General features: G+C 35.8%; 1 protein-coding gene and 2 non-coding genes across 3 annotated transcripts in view; all 3 read left to right on the forward strand.

Moving 5' to 3' along the window:
• LOC126733619 (scavenger receptor class B member 1) overlaps positions 1–20,042 on the forward strand; it is a 154,179-nt gene that overhangs the window by 60,263 nt on the left and 73,874 nt on the right. The window lies entirely within an intron of this gene.
• Trnad-guc (transfer RNA aspartic acid (anticodon GUC)) lies at positions 17,163–17,234 on the forward strand. Its single transcript has one exon. It is a non-coding gene; the product is annotated as a tRNA-Asp (tRNA).
• Trnad-guc (transfer RNA aspartic acid (anticodon GUC)) lies at positions 18,926–18,997 on the forward strand. Its single transcript has one exon. It is a non-coding gene; the product is annotated as a tRNA-Asp (tRNA).

Consider the following 20,042-nt stretch of genomic DNA (forward strand, 5'->3'; position numbering starts at 1 on the left):
AAAAACGTAGATTTATTTTAGGAGAAGTTGAGAAGCGTGTAAAGAGCGTCAGAAGCATTTAAATTTGTTACTTTGACAGTACGTAAAAAGTTACTGGATCCGGGAGGTCAGCCAATTTGTTTAGAAAGAAGTATCTAGATTTTAAAATTAAGATATCTAATAAACGGATTCTCAGGCCGACATTTACTAAGAATACTTTTTTTACAAGAAAAGATTGGATAATTAGAATTTTTTACTAGACCTTTATTATACAGGTGTACAAAAAAGTTTTGGTATTTTTAACACATGCAATATACCGCAGGCGGCGCCCTCTGCAAAGTATAGCAAATCCGTGAACCGATTTCAATTCCTCGTTCCAAAAAACCACTTCATACCAAATTTTAATTTAATATCTTATGAAACACTCGACTTATTTAAAAAAAACGATTCTATATTTATCACTTTGACGCCCTGTATATCGAATACCGAGCGCCTATTTAAAAAATGACTTAACGAAAGTCGCATTATTTTGGTCCACCCTATATGTGGCCGGCGGATTGGCCTCCTTTTTCCGGACACCCTGTATAATTATGGTATTTTGCATATTCTAGAATATTACGGCAAGGTAGTGTAAAGAGTACTTTCGGAAATTATGTGTTTTAATTACTAGTACTATTACTTACTAGTAAAAGTTTTTGTTTTACCAAATTAATGTTTTAAAATAATGCGTATATTATGTTAGTGATTGTATATGCTATCAAATAATAAACGTAGACACTCGACGTTTTATCGACATCATTGAATTACAGTCATAGTAAAGATATTGTTAAAATTTTAATTAGTGACTAAAAAATGTAAATTTTCTTTATTCAAAGAATTTTAAGGGACCAAGTGCACGCAACTAATTATCGAACGTACTCATAAGTCTTCGGTAGTATAGTCTCTTTATTCATCATAATATTTACATTGTTAATCCTATTCTAAGAACTAACATATAAATAAAAATATTTACATTTTAATATGTATAAAATATCGCAACCATCGGCACCCGACAAGTTTAAAAAGTATAGTACTGGTCATTGGTGGCTCGATCCAGGCTGTGATTGTGGGTGTGTCTTCTTCATGTCCTCGATTCTGCGCAGTAGCATATTGCTCGTGGAAACTGCGACAGAATAGCTACATTTATTGAACAAAACTTGCAGCTCTTTTGCTCGCACACCTAGTGTTGATAGAATGGCGCAGAACTCTTTGCGGGCATCTGTATTGAGGAGTTCCCCATAGCATCCCACCACAAACACTCCCAGTTTAACTGGACAATGGTACATAGTTTCCAATTCTGTGATTAGGTTGAGATCTCGTTGGACCGTCTTAAAGTTGGAATGGTCAATTTTCATCACAGAGTTAATCGCGTATCTTGTGAGTTTTAGCTGCTCTTGGTCCCTGAGGTTCTGGATGTGGGATACTGCTATCTCCAGAACAATGATTTCCTCAGGATTAGAAAGCCTCACAACGATGTCAGGTCTGTTGTGGTACAGCTTCTTCCCCGTAAGCAGCTTATTCCCAGCTTCGATGCGGACTGTTCGGTTGCCTCTCTGGAAATTACAGTTGATGGTCGCTTTTCCAAAGGGCAGATCTCTCTTGACCTCCTCCGGTGCCTTCAAGGAGTTGACCAGCGTCTTGATGACCCAATGTACCACAAAATCGTGTCTGGTTGTTGAGGCGCGGGTAGGGCACGCACTTGCTACGTGGTAGGAGTTCTCCACAGCATTGCATCCCTTCTGGCATCTCTTACGATTGTTTGGGTTTGCACCCAGGCCATGTAGCTGTTCTTCTGCTGCTGCCATTAGGACACTTAATCTCCAGCTATCCATGTTTGGAAAATGATAGGCTGGAATCTGGATATCATTCTCCTTTAGGAGGTTGCGGGCATAGAGAAGATTGGCTGACCACTCTTCTTCCATCTCCTGTTGGAATTTTGCCTTGATTTGTTTTGTTATATCCTTACAGCAATTTTTATAGTCCAGCGAATCATCAATAGGGGCTTGGCATTGGTATTTTTCCAGCACGTACTCAAAATCTGATAATGGGTTTCTCCATCCTGCATTCTTCAGGGCTTTGTATGCTTTGAGAGCCTCTTTCATATCTGGATGCATTTGTAAATACACCCCTTTGTGTACGTACTGGATTTCAGCCTCCAACTCGATTGGTCGTAGACCTAATCCTCCTTTCCCCACTGGCAAGTAGACACGGGCGTTTGCTGACGTTTTTCCTTTAATATTGTATTCAACGAGCTTTTTTCTAATCTCCGTGTCCAAATCCCGGCATTTTTTTAAGGTAGTACTTCGTTTCTCATTAGTATAGATATTTCCCATAATATAGTTGGCCGCTGGATTTACTGTATTGTTAATAAGGGAAATTTTTTGGGCAGTAGTTAGGTCTGATTTCACAACCTCCATTAGTTTTTCGGATATTTTCCCTTGGATAGACTTGTAGTTCTCAAGAGTGTCTCTTTCCAATTGATGAAGTCCAAGGTATTTATATCCCTCCCTGACTTGCGGTATGAAGGGAGCCAAATCATTTTCCTCATGGTTACTAGTCTCCCTGGAATAGAAACCGCACTTCGCCAGGTTTAACTTCAGCCCAATTTCCATCGCACTCTGCTCCAGTTCTTTGGATATTAGGTCGATTGCTTTTTTTGTTGGCGCATGACACTTAATATCACCCATAAAGGCAATAATCTCTTGTTTTCCCTTTGCTGTTTTGTTTATAGCGGGGTTGTTTTTAATATTGTGGATAATCCCCGCAGTGACCAACTTAAAAAGGAGGGGCGAAATTGAGTCTCCCTGGTAAACACCCCTTTTTATTGCAATCTCCTTCGTAAGCCCTTTGCCAACTTTAACTCTTACAGTCCACATCGCCATAGCTTGTTTAAGCAATGCCCTAATATCTCTTTCAAGAGGTAGACAATCGATAAGCCTTTTTAATTCTTTATGGTGCACAGAGTCATAGGCTTTGGAAAAGTCATACCATGACGAGTAGCTAGTCGCTCTTCTAAGTCTGGCAAGCTGGGTGATACTTTTATCCAGCAAAAACCCATGTGTAGTGCCCCACACATTTTTGCGTGCCAGTTGCTCAGTAGGAATAGCCCAGTCTGGTAGTCTTTCTTCGATGCTTTGTGCTATTACGGATGTAAGGATTTTATAATCTGTATTAAGCACAGCTATGGGTCTGTAGTTTGCAGGGTCCTTTTGGTCGCCCTTTTTAAAGATCAGAGATATAGTTGCCCTAGTATCAGCCTGGGATATTTTCTTACTACCCTGTACAAAGGCACCAATGCTGCTGACCAGGTATTGTTGTGCAGCTGGGAAAATTTTGTACAGGTAGATCGGAATTTGGTCTTCTCCAGGGGCTTTCCATGGGGCTGTTTTACTCAAGGTCTGTAATATTTTACAACTGATCTCCTCTTCACGTATTTGGTCAGTGGTGTTGATTGTGTTTGAAAATCTTTTCAGCTTTGATATCCATTTATTAAAAACTGGTGTTGGCGGAGCTTCTGTGCATTTTTTATAGAGATCTGAGTAATACGTTTCGACTGTGTCTATACGAAGTGCATCCTCCTTGTTTTGTGATCTTTGCAGTACTCGAATAGATGGGTTTTGATAAAACCTATCTCTTATTATCTATTTATTATGCCTGTCCTTTTGTTTTTCCAGGTTTTGTTAAAAAACTGTAATTCTTTCTGTTGTTGAAGAAATGTATTGCTTGACGGTCATTTTTAGTTTTTTGATTATCTTCATTTCTTGTAGTAGTTTTTTGCCAAGCTGCCCCCTTGTCCGCAAAATTTTTTCTGCATTTTCCTTATGTTTTTGCAGTTTTTCGATTTTGTTTTCTGTTCTTACAAATAAGGGTTTCAGTTTTCCACTTTTGCTGTTTAATATTTCTTGGTGTAAAAGCTGTCCAGCCACAAAGATTGCTTTTTTAATAGCATATCTCTTTGCGCTGTCTCCCTTAAGTCCGTTACTGATATCTTCAATTGTGTGTTGTAATATAGGGTTTATAACATCTAAAGTTGCCTTGTTTTGCGGTCTGAGATAGAATTTTTTTATTTTTTGTTTTTTCTTTCCAGTTGCCATCAAAATTTTATCAAATTTCCTTTTTATCTCTAACTGGTCTTCACTATATGGCTCGCGGTGCATCTCTACAGGTCTTTCTGGAGAAGTTGGTCCATCTTCCGATTCACTGGAAATAACAACTGTCGATTGTTCAGGGGTTTGCGGTAGTGGAGGGGTTCTTGGTGGGGGTGATGGTACTGGGACGTTGGGAATAGGTTGCTCCTCTTCCTCGCTGCTTTCTTCATTACTAACATCCCGCATGTAGTACACGTTGGGATATTTTTCTCTGAGTTTAGTGGCTATTGCTTTTAATGTTCTTCCTGGCAATGATTGCATGATAGCCTTTATTCTAGCACCGGACTGAGGTTCTGGTCTTTGTTTGTACATCCTTACAAGTCTTTTTTCTTCCTCTGCAGTCCACTTGTTGACTTTTGGTTCCTGCTCCGGATTATTTTTGGTGTTTTTTAATTCCAATTATTTCTTTTTAATGGTAGTATAGTCTCTTTATTCATCATAATATTTACATTGTTAATCCTATTCTAAGAACTAACATATAAATAAAAATATTTACATTTTAATATGTATAAAATATCGCAACCATCGGCATCCGACAAGTTTAAAAAGTATAGTACTGGTCATTGGTGGCTCGATCCAGGCTGTGATTGTGGGTGTGTCTTCTTCATGTCCTCGATTCTGCGCAGTAGCATATTGCTTGTTGAAACTGCGACAGAATAGCTACATTTATTGAACAAAACTTGCAGCTCTTTTGCTCGCACACCTAGTGTTGATAGAATGGCGCAGAATTCTTTGCGGGCATCTGTATTGAGGAGTTCCCCATAGCATCCCACCACAAACACTCCCAGTTTAACTGGACAATGGTACATAGTTTCCAATTCTGTGATTAGGTTGAGATCTCGTTGGACCGTCTTAAAGTTGGAATGGTCAATTTTCAATTAACTTTACACTGGTCCTAGTTGTGAGTGTGCCTTCTACACATCCTTGCTTCTGTTCAGTTGCATATTGCTTTCAGCTGCTCTTGGTGCCGGAGGTTCTGGTTGTGGGATACTGCTGATCTGCAGAACAAAGATTTCCTCCGGCTTGGAAAGCCTCACCGTGATGTCAGGTGTGTTGTGAGACAGCTTCTTCCCCGCTAGCATCTTGTTTCTAGCCTCTCTGCGGACATTTCGGTTGCCTCTTTGAAAGTTACAGTTGATGGTCGCCTTTCCAAAGGACAGATCTCTCTTGACCTCCTCCGATGTATTCAAGGAGTTGACCAGCGTCTTGACCACCCAATGGACCACAAAATCGCGTCTGGTTGTTGAAGCGTGGGTAGGGCACGCACTTGCTACGTGGTAGGAGTTCTCCACAGCATTGCATCCTCTCTGGCATCTCTTACGATTGTTTGGGTTTGCACCCAGCCCATGCAGCTATTTTTCTGCTGCTGGCATGAGGACACTTAATCTCCTGCTATCCATGTTTCGAGAAGGATAGACTGGACTCTGTATACCATTCTTTTTAGGAAGTTGCGGACATACAGAAGATTGGCTGACAACTCTCCTGCCATCCCCTGTTAGAATTTTGCTCTTGTCCCTAAGGTTCTGGATGTAGGATACTGCTTTCTCCAGAACAAAGATTTTCTCCGGATTAGAAAGCCTCACCACAATGTCAAGCCTGTTGTGGTACAGCTTCTTCCCCGTCAGCAGCTTGTTCCCAACCTCGATGCGGACCACAAAATCGCATCTGGTTGTTAAAGCGCGCGTAGGGCACGCACTTGCTAAATCGTAGGAGTTCTCCACAGCAGCCATCCATTCTGACATCTCTTACGATTGTTTGGGTTTGCACCGAGACAATACATCCCTTTGCACACGTACTGGATTTCAGCCTCCAACTCGATTGATCGTAAACCCAATCCGCCTTTCCCTATTGGCAAGTAGACACGGGCGTTTGCTGACGTCTTTCCTTTAATGTTGTATTCAACGAGCTTTTTTCTAATCTCTGTGTTCAAATCTCGGCACTTTTTTAAGGTGCTACTTCGTTTCTCGTTAGCATAGATATTTCCTATAATATAGTTGGCCGCTGGATTTACTGTAGTGTTAATAAGGGATATTTTTTGGGCAGTAGCTAGGTCTGATTTCACCACTTCCGTTAGTTTTTCCGATATTTTCCCTTAGATAGACTCGTATTTCTCAAAGGTGTCTCTTTCCAATTGTTGAAGTCCAAGGTATTTATATCCCTCCCTGACTTGCGGTATAAAGGGAGCCGAGTCATTTTCCTCCTACTTACCAGGCTCTCTGGAATAGAATTCGCACTTCCTCAGGTTTAACCTCTGCTCAATTTCCATCGCACTCTGCTCCAGTTCTTTGGATATTAGGTCGATTGCTTTTTTTGCTGGCGCATGACACTTAACATCATCCATAAAGGCAATAATCTTTTGTTTGCCCTTTACTGTTTTGTTTATGGCGGGGTTGTTTTTAATATTGTAAATAATTCCCACAGTGACCAACTTGAAAAGGAGGGACGAGGTTCAGTAAAGCCCTTTGCCAACTTTAACTCTTACAGTCCACATCGTCATAGCTCGTTTAAGCAATGCCCTAATATCTCTTTCGCGAGGTAGACAATCGATAAGCCTTTTTAAATCTTTATGTTGCACAGAGTCATAGGCTTTGTAGAAGTCATACCATGACGAGTAGCTAGCCGCTCTTCTAAGTCTGGCAAGCTGGGTGATGCTTTTATCCAGCAAAAACTCATGCGCAGTACCCCACACATTTTTGCATGCCAGTCGCTCAGTAGGAATAGCCCAGTCCGGTAGGCTTTCTTCGATGTTTTGTGCTATTACGGATGTAAGGATTGTATAATCCGTATTAAGCACAGATATAGGCTTGTAGTTTGCAGGAACCTTTTCGTCGCCCTTTTTGAAGATCAGAGATATAGTTGCCCTAGTATCAACTTGGAATATTTTATTACTACCCTGTACAAAGGCATCAATGCTACTGATCAGGTATTGTTGTGCAGCTGGGAAAATCTTGTACAGGTAGATCGGAATTTGGTCTTCTCCAGGGGCTTTTCATGGGACTGTTTTACTCAAGGCCTTTAATATTTTACTACTGATCTCATCGTCACGTATTTGACCAGTGGTGTAGATTGTGTTTGAAAATCTCATCAGCCTTGATATCAATTTATTAAAAACTAGTGTTGGTGGAGCTTCTGGGCATTTTTTATAGAGATCTGAGTAAGTAATAGGTTTCGACCGTGTCTATACGAAGCGCATCCGCTCTGTTTTGTGATCTTTGCAGCACTCGGATAGATGGACTTTGATAAAACCTGTCTCTTATTATCTGTTTATTATGTATGTCCTTTTGTTTTTTTTAGTTTTCCACTTTTGCTGTTAAATATTTCTTGGTGTAAAAGCTGTCCAGCTACAAAGATTGCTTTTTTAATAGCATATCTCTTTGCGCTGTCTCCCTTATGTCCGTTACTGATATCTTCAATTGTGTGTTGTAATATAGTGTTTATAGCATTTAAAGTTGCCTCGCTGCTTTCTTCATCGCTAACATCCCGCATGTAGTACATGTTGGAATATTTTTCCCTCAGTTTAATGGCTATTGCTTTTGATGTTCTTGATCTGCCTGGAAATACTCCAGCGAGGTTTGCTAGGTCTTCTTTAAGCAACACACGATTCTCCTCCTCCAAAATCCTCCTTAACTCAGCCAATTCACGAGATGTGGGATAACCGCGATATAATAAAAACATAAATTACTATGTCTATTACACTTAATAGTCCAAGTACGTTTTACACGGCAAAAACAATATGATACCCGGTCAACGCGGAATGCCGCCACGGTCCAATTCTAACCGTCGGGTCGCGTCGTTTACACGAAAAGTACGCGATATTGTGAACTGCCCACACTTACACGTAAGTACTAAAGTCCGTAGGATAGTTTTAGCCACCTTTTACCCGTTTCTGTGGCGTAAAAACCGGATTTTTCCAGAGTCCTCCACGCAAACATCCGTCGTGAACAACGTTCAAAGGTAGTATAGCGGTCAATATAAAGTCCAGTTCAGAGATCTATTAGAATCTCTGATGTGTCGCAGATGCCGCACTAACCAGTCCGTGCGCCTATGTCGTATTTATTTTCGCATGACATAAATGTTTAAATGGCAAAATTTTATATTGTTTAAAATAATATCACAAGAAAATAATATCAAAAAATTGACCGCGGACTAAAATCCAAGCATCTTACAAATTATTTTAAACACTTCCAGCACTCACAGACTTCTCACCTCTTTTTAGACAGTCTATTAAACAAAGATAAAACACCTGCGTTCTGGCGATTCCTAGTTTAGGCTGTGCAAGTGATTGTGTATCTCTCTCTATCCCACTGATGTTGAGAATTACGGGGCCGTACCCAAATAATTTTTGGGCTGTTTTTGTATTACCAAAGATTTACAGAATACGAGATGCGAAAGATCGCAGATATAAACTCCCGATATTCGATGCCCTTGAAAAGGATGGTTTGGACTGGCCGCACCAATGCATTTTTAAGTTTTTTTTTTTTGTAGGGATAGATGTTCTGCACTATAATTTCGCTGGGATATTATAATGCATTTATAATGTCAAAATAGAAATAGGCTTAAATAAAACAGAATGTAAGGGTTCTTGAGTACATTTTTATTTCATTTAACAGATATAAGGATCTTATTTAATAAAACATTAAAGATGAAACAAAATTTTTAATTTTCTTTTAGTTTTATCTGATTTTTTGGCAGATGATAAATCTCTGTTTTAAAATATTTTAAGTCGTATAAATAATTTTGTATTCAACGAGCTTTTTTCTAATCTCCGTGTCCAAATCCTGGCACTTTTTTAAAGTAGTGCTTCGTTTCTCGTTAGCATAGATATTTCCCATAATATAGTTGGGCGCTGGATTTACTGTGGTGTTGATAAGGGATATTTTTTGAGCAGTAGCTAGGTCTGATTTCATCACCTCCGTAAGTTTTTCCGATATTTTCCCTTGGATAGACTCGTAGTTCTCAAGGGTGTCACTTTCCAATTGATGAAGTCCAAAGTATTTATATCCCTCCCAGACTTGCAGTATGAAGGGAGCTGAGTCATTTTCCTCCTGCTTACCAGCCTCTCTGGAATAGAAGCCACACTTCCCCAGGTGTAACCTCAGCCCAATTTCCATCGCATTTGCTGTTTTGTTTATGGCGGGGTTGTTTTTAATATTATGGATAATTCCCGAAGTGACCAACTTAAAAAGGAGATGCGAGATTGAGTCTCCCTGGTAAACACCCCTTTTTATTGCAATCTCTCTCGTAAGCCCTTTGCCAACTTAAACTCTTACAGTCCACATCGCCATAGCTCGTTTAAGCAATGCCTTAATATCTCTTTCGAGAGGTAGACAATCGATAAGCCTTTTTAACTATTTATGGTGCACATAGGATTTGGAAAAGTCATACCATGACGAGTAGCTAGTCGCTCTTCTAAGTCTGGCAAGCTAGGTGATGGTTTTATCCAGCAAAAACCCATGCGCAGTACCCCACACATTACACACTACCCCACACAACGCGCCAGTTGCTCAGTAGGAATAGCCCAGTCGGTAGGCTTTCTTCGATGCTTTGTGTTATTACGGATGTAAGGATTTTATAATCCGTATTAAGCATAGCTATGGGTCTGTAGTTTGCAGGGTCCTTTAGGTCGCCCTTTTTGAAGATCAGAGATATAGTTGCCCTAATATCAGCCTGGGATATTTTCTTACTACCCTGTACAAAGGCACCAATGCTGCTGACCAGGTATTGTTGTGCAGCTGGGAAAATCTTGTACAGGTAGATCGGAATTTGGTCTTCTCCAGGGGCTTTCCATGGGGCTGTTTTACTCAAGGCCTTTAATATTTTACTACTGATCTCCTCGTCACGTATTTGGCCAGTAGTGTAGATTGTGTTTGAAAATCTCTTCAGCCTTGATATCAATTTATTAAAAACTGGTGTTGGTGGAGCTTCTGGGCATTTTTTATACAGATCTGAGTAATAAGTTTCGACCGTGTCTATACGAAGTGCATCCACTCTGTTTTGTGATCTTTGTTGCACTCGGATAGATTGGCTTTGATTAAACCTGTTATCTGTTTATTATGTATGTCCTTTTGTTTTTCCAGGTTTTGTTAAAAAATTGTAATTATTTCTGCGGTTGAAGAAATGTATTGTTTGACGATCATTTTTAGTTTATTGATAATCTTTATTTCTTGTAGTAGTTTTTTTAAGCTGCCCCCTTGTCCGCAAAATTTTTTTCGCATTTTCCTTATATTTTTGTAGTTTTTTGATTTTGTTTTATGTTCTTACAAACAAGGGTTTCAGTTTTCCACTTTTGCTGTTAAATATTTCTTGGTGTAAAAGCTGTCCAGCTAGATTGATTGCTTTTTTAATAGCATATCTCTTTGCGCTGTCTCCCTCTTTTTAGCCAGTCTATTAAACAAAGATAAAATACCTACGTTCTGGGGTTCCTACTTTAGGCTGTGCAAGTGATTGTGTATCTCTTTCTATCCCACTGATTTTTAGAATGACGGGGCCCTACCCAAATAAATTTTTGGGGTGTTTTTGTATTACTTTCGACGTGTTTTTAAAGAGATCTTTAAGGGTGGGTCTATCGCCTTTAAAATAGTTGTTGGATGGGTTTATCGCGCAGCTTTAATAGTTGGGAGGGGGGTCATGTGAGGTTATTATTATTTGGTGGGTTTTGCCGGTTTTGCCGGTTTTGCTTTTTACACGTTTATGAAAGTGGCGAATTTAGAATTTGGCCTGTATTCGTCTAAATTTTTTGCAGTTATTACTGTGAGGAAGTGTGTTTTTTTATTTGTTTGGGGATTTGTTTTGGTATTATATCTTAAGACCTTAAAATGTTTCGACCCTGGGGGAAAATAGGCAGGAAAATTTGGCAACTGAAGAGGAAAGTGTTTGTGTGGGCTTATGAAGACCGTGGGTGCACAAGAAAGACAATAACATTTGTGACGAAAACAATAAGAGTGTTCTGGACAGTGATTAAGACATACATAGTTCTGATAGTTCACTTTCTAGTGTTGAGAAAGCAAAAAGAAGCAAGGGAAGTAGAAGTTACAGGGGAAAATCAAGCAGTTTTAAAACGTAATTGTTTAAGTACAGATGCCAAACAAATTTATCTAAATGTCTATAACAGTCTAAGGAATGATGCTCAGTTCACAAATGATTGTAGTGCCTTGCAAAAAACAGCGTTTTTAACAGGGGTACCCTATAGTACAATATGCCTGTAAAAAAAAGGGATTAAAGACAGAATAAAAAGGAAAGATGCAGGACAATCAAAGGGACTTGACACGGATATGGTTCTGACCATAAAGATGGTTAAGTACACCTTATCGGCAAGGGACAAACATTTCTCAATCTCAACCTTGCGGAGATATCTGATAAAACTTGGATTTAAGCTTAAGATGGTTAACAAAAGAGCTGCTGTAATGGAATTATCAGGTGGTGTATAGAATATTTAAAGAAAATTAAAATATTTTAGGAGGAAGAAAAATCCATATATTATTTAGGCGACACATGGTATGATATATTTATGATTGATGTATGATTTCCATTCTCTGTGAAAAAGTCCCTTTTCTGCCATGGTAAGAAAACCACATTTTTATTAATTAAACAAGCTTAAAATTTTGTTTTTTACAGCTTACTGTTCCTGTTTGTCTTTCAGTGACACAATAAAAACTGCTTCTTCCTCCATTCTCTGGAAAAAAGTATCTTTTTTGCCATGAGGACAATAAAGTTTAAAGTCCTCCTGTTTGTCCTTCAGCAACACAATAAAGTATATATAATGTAATGCTTTAGTATCCTTATGCTGATGTGTGAGATAAAGTTGGAATCCATAGCGGCAACAGAGAAACTGTTTCCTTCCTTAATTGAAGAAACTGCTAAAGAACTAAGGCAAAAAAACAGAATTTAGAAAATTGTATCAACTCTTTGGGCCAGATTCAAAACAGGGTTAAATTTATAAAAGTATTTAGTATCCTCACTGTAGTTTTAGGATCCAGTATACTTAAAATATAGTGTTTTGTATAAGATTGTTAGTTTTTAGTATAAGCATTTATTTTTGTTAATTTTCATCTAATCTCTCCTAATATGCACAATAACTAAATACTTATCAGGCAAACAAATTAATAAATATTACATTCAGGAGGTAAAGTGTGTTTTTTTTTAAGAAATAAAACTTGTGTCTTTTACACGCATAAGATATAGACAGCTGGATGATTTTTAATGGTAAAAGTTTATTTTAAAAAATATACTTCCACTTTTCTGACTACATATGTAATTACTTTTTATCAAAAGAAGTTGGTACTAAATATACTAAATATAGAAATGGAGGTTTTCATGAGTATATTATTATGATAATATATCATAATATGTATTAATTAAAAAAAACAATGATAAAGGACATTGAATATGGCAGCCAAAATCCCCATTAATAATCAATCACCACCAAGTAAAAATAAATCTCAATACCCAAAAAAAGGAAATATATAAAATTTGAAGATAAACCAAAACATTAACCCTTTTGTGTCAAAAAGTAAATATTTAATGCTTTAATCCACAGAATAAATGGGCCTTAGTAATTCGTACCACCTATTCTCTCATTACTTGTTATAAACACCCCACTGATGGCGCTAAAAACTAAACTTATTAAATTAAAATTTTTGGTTGAACTCATTTTACGTACTTAAATCTAATAGTTAAATTACATATTATCTTGCTATCAACTATCCTAAATTTCTAACTTAATAAAGCTAAACCCAAAAATCCCGAATAATAAAGTTTTAAATACAAATAAATTATACTTTATGACTTTTTCCACATAAAATTTTGCGATTAATTAAACATGCATGTCATGTAACAATAAAAACAACACCGGTACACGGACTATTCGCGGCACATCAAAGATTCTAAGGCCCGGTTGTACAATGGGCGTTCAACAACAGTTCATAAAGATCTCCGGTTCAGCGGAATTAATCCGTTGTACAATGTTGGTTCAAACGATAACCTGCGGTTCATCTTGAACATCCAATTTGGAGCGTTCAAAGGGAGTTCAAGCAAATTTTTGAGATTAAATTAATATTTAGTATATCATTTTCATATTTTTTATTTATGTAAATACAGCCGCGTTTCAATAATTATTGTATTTGGTAAGGTGCTAATTTATTAGTTACTAGGTACCCCAGATTTAGTTTACAAACCATAAATATAAAAATGGATCCTATTTGGGAAGATATTACGGATGACGAAAATTTTCTGGAATTAGTAAATAAAATTGTACACCCTAGATCATCACAGGTGTACAGGGATAGACTGGATCATTTGAACATTTGGGATGATAAAGAATTTAAGGCTAGATTTAGGTTGGAAAAGCAAGCTGTAAGATTCATAGTAGATAGAATTTCTGAACAAATTTCATGGGTTACGGATAAGTATGATGATTTATATTAGTTCAATTACACTATTTATAGACTTTAAAGATACTTTTAGATTTTAGATAGAATATCGTCGGCATTTTTGCTTTCAATCTGAATAACAATTGATTCTAAACAATTTACAATATTTAAGATTGAAAATGATTTAAAATAAGTTAAAAAAAACCTGCCATAGCATCAGTGTTATATTTTGATGTTAGTCCTGTAAGTTGGCTCCCTAATATTTCATGCATATCACTCTCGCTTCTAGTTATTGTTATAAATTTTTGCTTGGTCAAAACACTTTTAAACAAACAACACTTCGGAATTTATGGTATTGTTTGTGTTTAAAAAATACTTATAATCGGCAACAGATAAAAAACAAAATAAATAAATAAATAAAAAGTAAATAAATAAATTAATTTTAATGAATAGGTTCTTTTCTTTTTCTTCTTTTTTATGTGGCCATTGCAGACTTTAAATAGAACCTAGTTTAACTAAACTTGTACTGGAACAACACACGAACCTCTGAACTACGTTCTACGAAGAACTGCAGTTTAATAGAACTTAAGTTCAACCACTGCTTGTACAACCGGGCCTAATAGATCTCTGAACTGAACTATACCTGCCTGTCACGCAGGTATACTGACCACTATACTGCCTGTCACGTGGGAGACACGGGTTCGATTCTCTGCCCGAGAAAACTTTTTATCTTTTTTTTCTTGACTTTATTTTTTTTTATAACAGAAAATACAAAAACCATACGAGTACTAAATTATTATCTTTATAAAGCTTATAATATTCTTAGTTTAAATACCCATCAACTTATAGCACGCATTTTGCTGGGATATTCTGGGAATGTTTCAGTTAAAACATTCTTGGACCATCTCAAATACACTATAAATAATTAAAATTTAATTTAATTATAAATTGCCTAATTAATAAAATGTTTATACCTAAAAAAATATATATTGAGAACTTACATTATATTAATTTTTTATTTTATACAGGGTGTCCGGAAAAAGGAGGCCAATCCGCCGGCCACATATAGGGTAGACCAAAATAATGCGACTTTCGTTATGCCATTTTTTAATTGGGCGCTCGGTATTCAATATACAGGGCGTCAAAATGAGAAATAAAAAATCGTTTTTTTTTTAATAAGTCGAGTGTTTCATAAGATATTAAATTAAAACTTGGTGTGAGGGGGTTTTTTGAAACGAGAAATTGAAATCCGTTCACGGATTTGCTATACCTCGCAGAGGGCGCCACCTGCGGTATATTGCATGTGATAAAAATGCCAACACTTTTTTGTACACCTGTATAATAAAGTTCTAGTAAAAAATTCTAATTATCCAATCTTTTCTGGTAAAAAAAGTATTCTTAGTAAATGTCGGCCTGAGAATCCGTTTATTAGATATCTTAACTTTAAACTCTAGATACATTTTAACAAGTTAACAAAATAAACGTAAATTATTTTTTCTAAATTAATGCTAAATTACTTATTATAATAAAATCATAAAATATTCAGCCTAAATTATTTGTTCAACGTGACCTCTATTTGTTTGTATACACATACGAGCCCTCTTTATTAATGAAAATCTAAGGCTTTGAAAAATATTTGGTTTCAACCTGAAATACTATCCAGCTGCAAGGATTCTTTCCCTTAAATGATCCTCGTTTAAAATTGGAACCATATACACAAAGTCTTTCATACATCTCCAGACTGAAAAATCCAAAGGTGTAAGGTCGGGCGAACGAGGTGGCCACGGAACAGGAGCATCTCGACCCCTACCAATCCAGCGATTAGAAAATACTTGATGTGAATAGTTCCTAACATTTATAGCAAAATGAGCCGGAGCACCGTCGAGTTGAAACCAAAGATTTTGTCTTACATTAAGAGGCAAATTATCAAGCAAATTGGGCAGTATTTCTTGTAGAAACAACAGAAATAATTCACCAGTCAAATTACCTGGTAAAATGACAGATCCTTAAAGAAAGTTATCCACAACACCTGCCTACTTGATGATGTGTCTCAACTATGGCCCTAGGATTCTCTTCTGCCAATATGTGTGCGTTATGTATATTTGTCATGCCGTTTCTCGTGAACGTGGCCTCGTCAGTAAACAGAATCGCCCTTATAAAATCCACATTTCTATTATTCATTTCACATAACCATCTACAAAAGGCAAGTCTTGCCTCGGGATCGTCTTGTAAAAGACCCTGTACTTTTTGAAGATGAATTGGATAAAGTTGTTGACTCCATAAAATATGATGTGTCTCGGTTTTCCTAATATTTCCCACCCGTTCAGCCAAAACCTGTTTGGTGATTCTTCGACAATTCTTAAAATTTCTTCCCCTTGTCCTGATTGCATCGCACGAGATCCGCCGCAATTACCCTTTCGTCTTTCGCTGAAACTTCCAGTCTCCCTTAGGCAGTTAATCAGATTTAAAAAATATATTTTTTTGGGATGAAATCGGTTTGGGAATGTCTGGGTATAGCGTCTAGCGGCTAAACTAGCATTGGAGTCACATTTTCCTAGTTAAGAATTGACAGGTATTTACCGTTTACAATAATATTTAAAACTGGCCTTCAAACAACATCAAAAACATATCCGCGATTTCGGAAAAGGGTACATTTCTTGGTCTATGAGCCATTATGGTTTTATAAGTTGTAAGAAAACACACCAAATACAAATATGTAATTAAAAAACGTAGATTTATTTTAGGAGAAGTTGAGAAGCGTGTAAAGAGCGTCAGAAGCATTTAAATTTGTTACTTTGACAGTACGTAAAAAGTTACTGGATCCGGGAGGTCAGCCAATTTGTTTAGAAAGAAGTATCTAGGTTTTAAAATTAAGATATCTAATAAACGGATTCTCAGGCCGACATTTACTAAGAATACTTTTTTTACAAGAAAAGATTGGATAATTAGAATTTTTTACTAGAACTTTATTATACAGGGGTACAAAAAAGTTTTGGTATTTTTAACACATGCAATATACCGCAGGCGGCGCCCTCTGCAAGGTATAGCAAATCCGTGAACGGATTTCAATTCCTCGTTCCAAAAAACCCCTTCATACCAAATTTTAATTTAATATCTTATGAAACACTCGACTTATTTAAAAAAAAACGATTCTATATTTATCACTTTGACGCCCTGTATATTGAATACCGAGCGCCCATTTAAAAAATGACTCAACGAAAGTCGCATTATTTTGGTCCACCCTATATCTGGCCGGCGGATTGGCCTCCTTTTTCCGGACACCCTGTATAATTATGGTATTTTCCATATTCTAGAATATTACGGCAAGGTAGTGTAAAGAGTACTTTCGAAAATTATGTGTTTTAATTACTAGTACTATTACTTACTAGTAAAAGTTTTTGTTTTACCAAATTAATGTTTTAAAATAATGCGTATATTATGTTAGTGATTGTATATGCTATCAAATAATAAACGTAGACACTCGACGTTTTATCGACATCATTGAATTACAGTCATAGTAAAGATATTGTTAAAATTTTAATTAGTGACTAAAAAATGTAAATTTTCTTTATTCAAAGAATTTTAAGGGACCAAGTTCACGCAACTAATTATCGAACGTACTCATAAGTCTTCGGTAGTATAGTGGTCAGTATCCCCGCCTGTCACGCGGGAGACCCGGGTTCGATTCCCGGCCGGAGAGAACTTTTTTATTATTTTTTAAATAAATTAATAAAAAAATACAAGAACTACATTAATAGTGACTTATTATCATCATAAACCCTCAAATAATCTAGGTTTAAATATTTTAGATATATTCTAGTAATGTTGCAGCTAAAACATTCTCAGGGCATGTGAATAAATTATTAAATTAATAAATAGATATTAGGCATATCCTAAGTATATTTAGGCAAGATATTTCAGGAAAGCTCTCAAAATTTCTTACATTTTATGTATTATTCTGGATATCCCAGGGGAGTATTACCTGTATATGCTTCTGTATTATAAGGAACGTACAGGCTATATGGCAATTATTATTTTTCACTCTATCGAATACCTTTCTCACCCCTCTACGTCTAAATATTTTGACGTAATAATTACAATAAGTTGTTTGATGACAATGCTTTAAAATTTACACCAAAATGGCGGGTTTTAAAACAAATGAATATTTTTTTTTCTTTTGCAAGATGGCGTCTATCCGCCATTTGGAAAGTTCTCACTAGCCCCGCGCAAATATGTATAATAAATAAGTCAAAATATAGAAAAAGAAGTATTTTATTAGAGTGATTGAAAATATTTAGGAGTGCAACAGATATGGATATATAGTGCTTTCATTTCAAAACGATCTATCCTTAATAATTTTCTGAAAAAAAAAAAAAGAAAAATAAAATATTCATTTACACAGAGCCAGTTCACTATTCAATAATATCGTTATTACGTCAAAACTAATGCCGGAGGCAGAAATAAAACTATTTTTTTAAATTGTGTGAATATCATTTACATATATAAGTATATGATGAACGAAAGCGAATCAAGTACACTTTTTCATTTCATGTTCCTGGAAAACATAAAAATTACTCCAAAAACCTGAAATGTCTAAAAAATTACGTTGTTAATCTAAAAGCACAAGAAGTGTGGAAGATGTGGCCCTAAATACAAGGAAGAAACTTGGAATGACTTCAAAAGCCTGGAAATCACAATTTCGTTTAATTTTCCTTAAAAACATAAAAAATTCCTTTCAAAATCTGGAATATCTAAGAAATTACGTTCAAGTATAGTTCAAATTTACAAGTCTGGGAGTTCAAGAAGTATGTAAGATACGGCTTTAAATATAAGGAAGATACTTGGAATGACTAATAATATAATTCTTAGTTTAAATACCCATAAACTTATAGCACGCATTTTGCTGGTATATCCTGGGAATGTTTCAGTTAAAACATTCTTGGGCCATCTCAAATACACTATAAATAATTAAAATTTAATTTAAATATAAATTGCCTAATGAATAAAATGTTTATACCTAAAAAAATATATAATAAGAACTTACATTATATTATATAAATTTTTTATTTTATATAATTATGATATTTTGCATATTCTAAAATATTACGGCAAGGTAGTGCAGAGAGTACTTTCGGAAATTAAGTGTTTTAATTAAAAGTATTTGTTTTATCAAATTAATGTTTTAAAATAATGCGTATATTATGTTAGTGATTGTATATGCTATCAAATAATAAACGTAGACACTCTACGTTTTATCGACGTCATTGAATTACAGTCATAGTAAAGATATTCTTAAAATTTTAATTAGTGACTAAAAAATGTAAATTTTCTTTATTCAAAGAATTTTAAGGGACCAAGTTCACGGAACTAATTTTCGAACGTACTCATAAGTCTTCGGTAGTATAGTGGTCAGTATCCCCGCCTGTCACGCGGGAGACCCGGGTTCGATTCCCGGCCGGAGAGAACTTTTTTATTATTTTTTTTTAAATAAATTAATAAAAAAATACAAGAACTACATTAATAGTGACTTATTATCATCATAAACCCTCAAATAATCTAGGTTTAAATATTTTAGATATATTCTAGGAATGTTGCAGCTAAAACATTCTCAGGGCATGTGAATAAATTATTAAATTAATAAATAGATATTAGGCATATCCTAAGAATATTTAGGCAAGATGTTTCAGGAAAGCTCTCAAAATTTCTTAACATTTTGTGGGATATTTATGTATTATTCTGGATATCCCAGGGGAGTATTGCCTGTATGCTTCTGTATTATAAGGAACGTACAGACTATATGGCAATTATTATTTTTCACTCTATCGAATACCTTACTCACCCCTCTACGTCTAAATCTTTTGACGTAATAATTACAATAAGTTGTTTGATGACAATGCTTTAAAATTTACACCAAAATGGCGGGTTTTAAAACAAATGAATATTTTTTTTTCTTTTGTAAGATGGCGTCTATCCGCCATTTGGAAAGTTCTCACTAGCCCCGCGCAAGTATGTATAATAAATAAGTCAAAATATAGAAAAAGATGTATTTTATTAGAGTGATTGAAAATATTTAGGAGTGCAACAGATATGGATATATAGTGCTTTCATTTCAAAACGATCCACCCTTAATAACTTTCTTAAAAAAAAAAAAGAAAAATAAAATATTTATTTACACAGAGCCAGTTAAACAACAGAGCCAGTTCACTATTCAATAATACCGTTATTACGTCAAAACTAATGCCGGGGCAGAAATAAAACTATTTTTTTAAATTGTGTGAATATCATTTACATATATAAGTATATAATGAACGAAAGCGAATCAAGTACACTTTTTCATTTCATGTTCCTGGAAAACATAAAAATTACTCCAAAAACCTGAAATGTCTAAAAAATGACGTTATTAGTCTAAAAGCACAAGAAGTGTGGAAGATGTGGCTTTAAACACAAGGAAGAAACTTGGAATGACTTCAAAAGCCTGGAAATCACAATTTCATTTACTTTTCCTTAA

This window comes from Anthonomus grandis, chromosome 2 (assembly GCF_022605725.1).
Source record: "Anthonomus grandis grandis chromosome 2, icAntGran1.3, whole genome shotgun sequence".
NCBI lineage: Eukaryota > Metazoa > Arthropoda > Insecta > Coleoptera > Curculionidae > Anthonomus > Anthonomus grandis.